Source organism: Cololabis saira, chromosome 2, assembly GCF_033807715.1.
Source record: "Cololabis saira isolate AMF1-May2022 chromosome 2, fColSai1.1, whole genome shotgun sequence".
NCBI classification, from domain to species: domain Eukaryota; kingdom Metazoa; phylum Chordata; class Actinopteri; order Beloniformes; family Belonidae; genus Cololabis; species Cololabis saira.
Window position 1 is genome coordinate 36,109,986 of NC_084588.1, and position 11,226 is coordinate 36,121,211.

Here is an 11,226-nt window from a genome sequence, read left to right on the forward strand (position 1 = left end):
TAATCAGCAGCACTTGTGCTGCCATTTGGTAAAACATGAAAAAACAACATTTGAGATAATCCCCATGTTGTTTTAGACTTCTAAACAAACCCCTTGGGTCCCATGACCACATGCTGGTGGATTTGTCAGTGACAGCAGCTTGGGCTTGTTCTTTCTTTAAATATTTTCCAGATTTAACTAATCTCTCAATTTATTATTCAACATAATCTCATGTCTGTCTTGCTCAGATAGTTAACTATCTGAACTTCGATACCCTATCGTGTGTGTGTTCATGCAAGAGTGTGATCGACACATGGGTTTCTGTGTGCTCGGCAGCTGTTATACCTTAGTACATATGTGCATGAGAGTGTGTGTGTATGTGTGTGTGTGTGTGTGTGTGTGTGTCGTGTGTGTGTGTGTGTGTGTGTGTGTGTGTGTGTGTGTGTGTGTGTGTGTGTGTGTGTGTGCATGTGTGTGTGTGTGTGTTTTGGTGAGTGGCTGTGTGTGTGGGTTGAGCCATTTCACAGCATTACTGTGAGTCATCCATCAAGCTGGTAGCTCTCTGTGCATTGGGCTAGTTTAGTCATTTTATATATATTTATAAAACATTTTTTCATCAACTGGTGGGAGGCTTCACAACAGCATACACTGTTAAAACGACCGTTGTTTTCAACTCTGTGAAGAGGGTAATTTGACCGAAATCAAAAATGCTGTTGGACTTTAGCAAACAGACGTAGATAAGTGACAAAACAGGCAGCCAACTACAGATAGCTGGATATGCAGACAGACGGACAGACAGACGCATACATACATTTTAAGCTGAGTATGAGTGCAGCCAAACCATTCAGCACCATAGACAGCTCCTTAGTAAAGCTTAGCGTACTAAGGGTGCCATCTCCTGGTCAAAGACACATTGCAGGGAACGAAGTGTCACAGTCACAGTACTGATCATAAATCTGTGTGGGATGAATCAAAATCTCATGTGAAATGCAAAGCATTTTTGTTCAAAATTATTTATACAAGCCCCCAGAGGTACTTTAGGTGTATAGTGTAGGCCAGAAAACACTTCCTAAAAGTGCTTTCAAACAAATAAAAGTAGTTGGCAAAGTATTCAATGAAGACATAAATCATTTTTCTACAATATATATCGGAAATTCATAATATCACCTGTGGTTAGAAGTTTTCAACCTTTTAACGAAGCAAAAAAAGTGAAGAAAATGGAAACACCCTTGTTCTTCTTCCACTAATGTCTGGGGCTCAAAATGAGAAGAGTGCACATTGTGTGATCCTGCAGGCATAGCATGTTGCTTTCTTCTTGGCCTTGTTATATCAAAACTGCAAGCACACGGATATCTAAACTTTATCTTTAATTTTACTATTCTTGAAAGAAAAAGACAGATTGGTTTCATAGGGCCCGATTTACTAAAGGTTTGCGTGTGTTAAAACGTGTGCAAACTTGACAGCACCCGCAAACCAAAGTGCCAGCTGATCTACTAACAGCGTGCAAAGAGGACTGCGTCTCTGAAATGCGCAAAATTGCACACGCAATTCAGTTAGTACTTTTGCCCTGATGAATAATCAATATGGGGCGTACCTGCCAGAACGCGCTAAATACTGGGAGGGGAAGATGCAAATTGGTCCATTTACCACGCGCAATGAGATTTACCAAGCCTGAAAGTAATTGCGCGTATTGTGATTGCGTCTGTATTTAATACGTTCGAAAGGAAGGTGCTAATCTGCTGCTGCTGTTTTTGTGGCAAGGAGGCGACATCCAAAATCATAGAATACGCAGAGAGAGAGTCTTTATTCTGCTGCATGCTATTTTAAAAATGGTTGCACAAGCTTTATTAAAGGCCACTTTTTCTTTAGTTCTTCGCCTTATATCTTTGCCACCTTCTTTTATTGTGCCCCCCTCCACTCGCCCACAAGCAGGCCAAGCCTTTGTGCCAAAACTTTGTATTTTATTGATTACTTATCTTATTGAACGTGAAATCATCCTTCGTAAATTACATTTAATTAAAACCCGTGCTTATTAATCACAAAACACAGGTTAAACATCATGACCAAATCCGCTCCGACCCGCTGTGTCAGGATAAGCGCAGAGACTGCAGCTTCGCCTGAATTATGGTTCTGCGTTAAATCGACGGCGTAGCCGACGCGTAGGGTCGCGGTGCGGTGTGCGTTGCCGCGTACCCTACGCCGTTGTTTCTGCGTTGGTGTGACGCGGAACCATAAATCAGCCTGTAGTGTGCGCTGTTCTGAACACTTCTCTTCTTTCGGATGATGGTCCCGTCTGTCACACATTTACTGTCAGTGTTTGCTATATAATATATAATATTTGCAATACACTGTGGACATCTGAATAAAAACTTAACTCATAAATAGATCGAATCAAAGCGCTTTCCAGTTCTGCGTCTGATATAGCTGATGTCTTTTTCTCCTCAGATCATGCCGAGCACCGCCGGGTCACGCAAACCCGACCAATTCAATATTTCTATTTCGTATTTTTGATCTGTGCCTAAAATTGAAATATGAAAAACCAGACGTTTTTCTGTTTTTTGTGTTACCAACTGCATTTATTCTGCAGGTTTTCTCCGATATTGCGTTTCTTTTGGTAATGTTTAAATTTCTTTGCTGTAGTTCATGAATGTGTTTATTTGCCTCTTCCACTAATATCTCTAACTCCAACTCGTTCAATTTCATTTTGCGCTTGTGACTTGTTGTGACTGTGCTTTCCATCCAGACTCTCCATGGCGCAAACGTAAGACACGCAACACCTCATTTAAATACTGCAGTTTGCACCTGTTATCAATTGCGCAGGCAATCTTAGTTGATCACCCGCAAACCACGCAACAACTGCACGCGCAAACTTCAGTGCACACGCAATTTAGTACTCTTTATTTAGGATCTTAGTAAATCGGGCCCATAGTGTGCTAAAAAAAATGTCATGAGTTGTGAAAGTCTTTCACTCTGCGTTTCATCTATTTTTGTCTTGATTACGCAAATTTAAACTAACTTTAGATGTTATTAATAGCGTCTTTTCCCAGCTTCACATAGGGATAAACATCCACTACTACAAATTGGGAGACTTGTTGCAGTAAAGGTACTTTTATGGTTAATTGCACCCTGTAATATGAAATGTTGGCAATAATTAGTAAGAAGCAGCAACAAAGGTTTTACAATTATTTCCTTGGACATTTCTGTAGGCTCAAAGGCTGCAGATTCACCAGAGGCCATCGCTCTCTCCTCCTCTTCTCCTGACACTGTTGTGTACCAACATGTCCTTAGAGCTTGAATCACAGGACAAACGTATTTTTTATTTTTTTTTAGCAAAGTAGTGAACTGTTTCAAATGTGTTTTCAACAATTTCGGAGCAAACACAGGAAACATAATCAGCAAACACCTTATAATCATATTTTGAGTTTCACGGGTCAAGGAAAAAAAATAGTCTTTATCAGTGTGTGTGTGTGTGTGTGTGTGTGTGTGTGTGTGTGTGTGTGTGTGTGTGTGTGTGCGTGTCCTTCACGTTTGACCATAATGATAGTCAGGCTGAGACAAACACACTGTCAACTATTCATATATTTTCCTTGATTAAAAGTATTTTTAATTCAAATGCAAACCTTGGAGCTAGATACCCATCATTACTTTCCCTCTTTATAATCATATACTGTCTTCAACCAAAATAGTACCAGGAGTGTTTTAATTCTCAGTAAATGAGCGCTTGTTTTCTTCAGAGGAAAAAAGTAAACAGAGAAGAGGTATTACAAGTTGGAAAAGGTTAATTCTTTTTTTTTGACTGTCAGAAAAAAACAACTATCATCTGTTGCTCTTTAACCTCCAATTATTATTCAAATTATCTTTTTTAATTGACAATTATGCTTGTCAGATATTTTTGACAAAATTCCCTAATGCTTTTACTTCAGTGATAACACTTCTTAATGTTCTGGAGGAGCCTTAAATTTAAGGTTGCATTACCACTACCAACTTATTTGTTTCATTAAGTAGTTGGCAACATTTATTCAGGAATTAGATATCCTTTTAATTCACTTTGGCCAATCAAAATTGATTTAATTTCAGTTATTTGCCCATTCTGAGTCCATAAATGCAGCAAGAACTTTATACTTTTTGTAAATATCCCTTAACCTCAGCTTTAACTTGTTTGTAACTTGGATTATTTTGTTAAAGAAACAAATAATCAATCTGTTATGTAAAGTGTGCTCACAATATTTACTCATACAGTGGTACAGTTGACATATTCCCTGTTGTTTGACAGTATTACAAAAAACAAAAACAAAACTCAGCCCACAGGGACAATGAAAAAAAAATATTCCAATTAGAAGAGTTTGTCCAACTCTGTAGCCAAGTAAAAATGTTGCCCCTTTGGATTTCTAAAGGCCTCATGGATAATCCCTCATTGTTTCACAGAAAATGGGGCCATAAGCTTTTAGCCGGCACAATGGCATGATTATGAACAACACCATCTCACTCCAGAACTTGTAATTGATATGTTGTTCCTTCGTGAGCAAAACATAGCAATTTCACAATCAAAACTAAGAAAGAAACATTTTTGGGGCTCCAAATTCACCCCATGCTTAACGTACCTACATTTGTATTACATAAAACAGTCTATCAAAGTGATATTTGTTGGAGGTGATATTACACAGGTTGACTGTCACAGAGAAAACCAAGTTCAAGCCCCATCTGACCCAAGATTTTCCAACAATCTTGACTTCTCAGCATTCCTGCCACGGATGGTTAGGGTTGGACTGAGGGAAAATACATGGTTTGATATATTAAAAAAAGGTTGTTAAAGCTCTGCATCAAGCTGTATGAGTGCTGTCCTTCATAAAACAACTCTGAGTTAAAAATATTCACAACTTCTGCAATCTTATGATGACTTGATTACCTTTTGAACATGTGGACAGACATATCTATTGCATATTTTACTACTACTTTCATGTGACCAGGAAAGGGATGAGTATATGATAGCTGGAAGGCTCAAGCTGGACTCCACTGCGAATCTAAACTTTATGTTTGTATGTCTGTTTTTTTTTCTTTTAAAAATTGTTCCAGTTTTTTTTTTTATATGGTCATGTCTTGTCCCAAATTTACTTGGGGGAGATGGAACAAGATCCCTTAAAACAACCATTTTTAAACCTTGGATATTCCTCACAGAGAATACCAAGCAGGAACCAGGAAGTACCTCATGTTGAGTGCTACAAAGTTTACATGTGCTTGTGACTGAGAAATTATAGACAATAATTTTATTTTCAGAAAGCAAGGTTTTGTGCAAGTGACTTAGCAATGTTGTTGTTTTTCTTTCATTGCTGTCACTTATTTAAGACTTAAACAGACCACAGTTCTTACAGCACACAACATAACCTGCTATTACACAGTATGCACTGTGTCTAGCAATATTTCACAATTAAAAATAATTTAAATGCATTTTTGGATAAGTTTTCTTATTACCTTCTTGGTCAACCCTGGGTAAGTTCATTTTTAATGATTTAAGAAAAGAAAAAAAAGTAAAAACTTCACAACAGAGAAGCCCTACCCAGAAAATAATCATTGTTATTTTTGCTTGACCTTAAATATGGGCCGTTACCCCTCATAGAACTTAATAGGAGTTGCCATGGCATTTTCATTTAGCCCGTCTCCTGGAAACCCTCACTTTAGAGCCAATTTTTTTTTTTTTTTTTGTCATGAGGCGTAAAAGGTAGGATTACTCTTCTTCACCCAATTTAACTGTGTAAATTTCTCTGCTGGGTCTGTTCACAGTTATTGCCCAAATAACAAATGCATTTTTAAAGTATGTTGCAAGTGCACAAGATTTAAAAATAAAACTGTATTCAAATCATCAAGAGAGTAGGTATAACTCCATATCTCTTACTGAGTCAGGGTCAGTAGAGGAGGACCTTAATTGACTTAACTTGAGTCTCCACAGGCTGAGAAAACCAGCACATTTTAATGAGTTCAGGTCCAAGGTGAGCCTTATATTTATTCAACTTGACAGAAAAAGTTTGAAGACTCATTTGTATGACTATGTTGAACTACTTTGAAGTGCTGGACCATATCCAAGTTGCCTTTAAGTGTCTTCCCAATCAAACACAAGGCCCTCTGTCTGGCGTTGAATTGTGTGCTCTGTGTTGTGTATTCAGATGTGTGTGTGAAAGAGACCGGGTGTGTGTTTCAGTTAATAAAGAACACACCTGTTCTCCTATGAGAGTTCAAAGTCAAACATAAGGCCTTTTATAGAAAATGACAGAAGAAGGGAGAGAATATAAAATGCAGTAAGGTAAAGAGACTAAAACAAAAGTTGAGAAAATAAAGACAAAGACAGAATTTAGAAAAAAAAGTACAACGTCTCACTTTGACAAATGTGGAAAAAAAGGAACGTTCAGGTAATTTAGGACAGAGAAGAAGGAGAAATAGAAAACTTTGAGGTGAGAAAGAACAAAATGTGGCAAGAAAAACTTAATTTCGTTCTTCCTGCCAGCAATAAATATGAACATATGACATATGAACCATGAAGACACCTGCTGATTATAAACACAACATACACTCCTTAATCAGGTGAGCATTATTTGTTTCTTAAATGGTCTAAATAAGCCGTCTGTGTTAAGTTGGGATGGTAAAAAAGCCATATAGACAGTAGCTTTTTCAATTTTGCTGAATTGTTTGTGTAGATACAAATATGTAACAGTGGTGGATACTGTAGCTTTCAGAAATTTCCAGTGACTAAGAAGTTTCCAGAGTTTTTAAAGCACACCATGATTTATTGCTGCGCATGTCAGAATCACCTTTAAAGTGAATTAACTTCATGGTTTCTCACCAATGCGACATAATTCTCCACTGTAGCAAAGGAATCCTTCTACAACTAACCAGTATTCCAAGACTGCTTAAAAGGCCACTGAATTCGTCATAGACTATGAAAATCTAATTAACGAAGCAGAAGCTCTTTTTCTGGTATTGGATTCAATTGAAGACTCTGTGAAAGGTCTGGAGTAGCCCCCAGTAGCCCATCACTTGACATAACTGATAATATTGTTTCCATATAACGAGGCTAAGCATGAACATTTCTAACACAAAGATTGTCAGAAACTTTATAACAAATGGAGCCAAACTTGCAGGCTAATTCTCAAGAAAAACAGAGGCTGCTTTTGCTGCCAAATATCCTTTGAGAAATACAAGATGAAAAGTCTGAACCAGGGATAAAAATGAGCTGGAACCCTCCAAATCACATTCTCATTTGACAGAAGCCCCTTCCAGTAAGAGGAATGAGCATCTGCCTCTCTAAAACCCACTTTCAAACCAGTCACAGAAGCCATTTAAACATGAAAACTCATGTGCTAATATTCTGGCATCATATATACAACCTCTTCATCACCTGCATCTTAATTATTCTTAATTACCTGTGAACATGAGTCCATGTCATGAGCTTCCATTAACTTAATGTTGCAGCTAGTTTTGGAGCTGAGGAAATATGGTATCTAGACATTTCTTCCAAAATGTCCCGAGCTATGTTTTCAGGAAATTGTCTCAGAAGTCATCTTTTGTTTTGTATTCACTGCAACACCACGGACAGAACAATTTCAATTCCATTTGTATTAATTGTTGAGCCAACAGACTGCTTCCTAGGGATGTTAACTGCACACCGTCTCCAGCTATACCAAAACTATTAGCTACAGAAAGACAGTACAACTTGTATGAGTTATAGCAACAACAATTTTCAAGGAGAGATGACAGAGTCTGTGCAATTTTCTTAAAATCTTAAACTCATGCTAACTAGCACATTGTCTAGACTAGCATGCTGGGAAACTTTTTTTTTTCATTTTATTTTAGTAGTAGTAGTTGTGGTAGTTTAGCTTCACCTCTGGTCTAAATGTATATGCAAATTAGAGATGTAACTTATTGATTTATTGAATAGATTTACCAACATCCCAGAATCTGCTTTGGGATCATAGTGATTTATAAGTGAGGAACAATAAGCTCAAGAAAGAAAAGAAAGAAACTGGAAACTTGGAAAATGCATTAAGTACTAACTGTATGTAGATTTAAGTGTCACTATAGATGGAAGAAATACAAAAAATGCATACTACCGGTTTAAGCATGTCAGTGTTAAAAGTGAAAAGAGATGTTCTCTTAAGAGATGAATATTCAACTGAATATCAAAAGTAGAGAAGGATCTTTGATTCTTGGTTCTTCCAGCATTGTGAAACCTAAATGAAAAACAGTCTAGGCTGCTTCCTAGGTAGAAATGGCAGTGCCACACAACATTCCTGTGGGGAACGCATAAAGAACGTGAATACAGAGCATTGAGTCAGATGGTTAAAGGGAATTAGAACATATGATGAGAGGAGTATTAACAGAGGCGGTATGGAAGATAGGAGAGAGGAGATGAAAGGAGGTTGAAAAAGGTCAATTATACAGCATTAGATGAGCCAATAATTATGATTTAACTCACAGAAAGTGGGAGAGGAAATAGGGAGATGTTGAATTGAGTATACTAGAAGAAGAGGAAGTTAAAAATGTTACATTTTTTGTGGGTGTAAAACCTCTTCTTACAACTACAAACTGAATAGCTGATGCTCTTGATGATGTTAAGATGATGCACCATTCAGATAGTTGTAAGGGAGGACCCTGGTACATTTTCAGATCCGTAGTCATTGGCACTATCACTGGGGAGAAAATGGAAACCAGACATGGATAATCAGGTGAGAGGAGCAAATTATGATGCCGTTGAGTTAAGGTGGGGTAATGTTGAGAGGCAGTGGAATTTGAGAGAGTAAACGGACTGCTATGAGGTGGTGATAATGATGAAAGCTGTGTGATGAGTGTGAAGGCTGCTAGGAAGGAGAGAGGCAGCGTAAGGAGGATAGAGATGCAGGGGATTGCTGTGGTAATGGTGATGGCATGGGACAATGAGATGGGATTAAATAAGAAATGATTTGCAAGATGAGAAGAGAAGTAGGAGAGAGCTAGGAGATCTCTCTGTAATGATCGAGGTGTAAACACAGAGGAGGAAAGTGGAGAACATACTCGACTAAATAGAAGGAGATTCTGGGGGGATTGGTGGAAGGGAGGATAGGGATGTAGGAAAAAAAAGAGCCAGGGGAGTGTATGAATACACAAAACGTGCTATTGACTGAAGGCCTTTTCTGTTAATTGCATATTCCCCATGATTGTTTTGTGAGGCACTGTGCTGCATGAGAATAACTTTCTCTAACTTCTTTCAGACATAGAGACTCTGAATGCATTTGCTTAACCAAGTCTTGAAAGTACACATTTCAATTTTTTATTTTATTTCTATATATGTAATATTGTATTTTACCAGACATGCTATAAGGTTGTCACTTCACAAAAAATAAATAGATAAATAAAATAAGATTGCAGGTTTGCCTCCTGCCTGCTTGTTTTCTGGGTAGAGCTTACATGTCCTCCCTTGTGGCATTGACACTTCCTCCCACAGTCTATAAACATGCAATTTAGGTCGACTGTGGCAGTGGGTGTGAGAGTACGTGTCTGTGTGCCTCATTTGTCTCCGTTAGCCCTTGTGATGGGCCGGTCACCTGTCCACGGTTTACCCTGCCCCTCATCCAGTCTCAGCTGGGATAGACTCCAGCACATCTAATGTAGTATGCTGGCTCACTTCAGGCATCTAACTGTGTACTTTCTTTTTCACATGTGTTAGATTAAACCTTTCACAATGGAAAAAAAAATGATTGTTTTCAGCTCTACTGCACCACAGGTTTCTTTATCTTGTTTGCTGTTAGTGCTTTAGCTGTAGGTAGAAAAATAATGAGCTAATCTCTCTGTAAAACAATTAAGCTTAATATTTTGTGTAAAGATTGGAACAAACTGAATAATGAAAACCTGCAAGGCAATCTTTATCTTTTGTCTTGAATTATACTTGTGTAGAGTGATTTACATTTTTTTTCCAGCTTAGTTCTCAAAGTCAATCAGAAAAAAAAACTAGCTTTATATTTGTTCTTCTGTTTTTCTTTTTTAAAACTCTTCATGTTCATCATTACCTCGGTCCAAAGATCTCTTCAGTGTAGGATTTAACATTTAGGTCTTGATAGTCAGTTTCACAACTGTTTGCTCTTATTTAATTATACACTGTTAAAATATGACAATGTTAAATAATAAAGCCACACATTTTGTGTGATTTTAACCTCAAGTGTGGTGACATTAGCCAGTTTATGTCAGCCCTGCTGTCAGGCTGGTGTGGTGAGGACCAAGATGCAGGAGAGCGGGGCAGGAGTTCGACGAAAAACTGGGTTTATTCCACAAAAGGCAAAAAACAAGGATTTATTAATTCCAACAAAAAAGAGCAAGAACCAAAAAACAAAGCGCTGCTCAGCAGGATCAGCATGCTGCTAACACAAATATTCAAAGACAATCAAAACAGGAGATAAGGACACACCAGTCTGACTCCCAATATCAAGAGTCAAAGGAAGATCTGTGTATAAACCATATAAACTGTAAATTATACAGTATATATATATATACTGTATAATTTACAGTTTATACATACATACATACATACATATATATATATATATATATATATATATATATATATATATATATATATATATATATATATATAGAGAGAGAGAGAGAGAGAGAGAGAGAGAGAGAGAGAGAGAGAGAGAGAGAGAGAGAGAGAGAGAGAGAGAGAGAGAGAGAGAGAGAGAGAGAGAGAGAGAGAGAGAGAGAGAGAGAGAGAGAGAGGAACTATGCATGCAACTATATAAAAAATATGCTATAAACATAAACAAAGGGGTTGTATTTACATTAAAATGTGTTCTGGGAAATACTGGGCTGAATTCCAATGGATAGACAAAGAAAACCATGACATGGATTACATGCTGGCTGAATGGGGAAAAAAATATAGAGAAAATGAGCTGATGACCAGACAAACAGCAGTGGATGAATTGTGCTATTGTTGAAACGACTGACTGCTGTGGGAATAAATGATCTGCAGCAGCGCTCCTTCCTACGCTGTGGGTGGATCAGTCTGCTGTTGAAAGAGCTGCTTACGGCTCCTATAAGGTCAAAGACAGCGAATGTTACTCGCGGGAAAACAAAGCTGCAATCATATGTTGATCCTATAGAACACCATTCTGTAACTTGTACACTGACACCAGGAGGCTTTCAGAGCTCTTCACCGGCACTGGGGTCAGCAAATACTGCACTCTCAAGAAACAAAGAAAAATAAAAAAGCTGCGTAATAGACAGGTT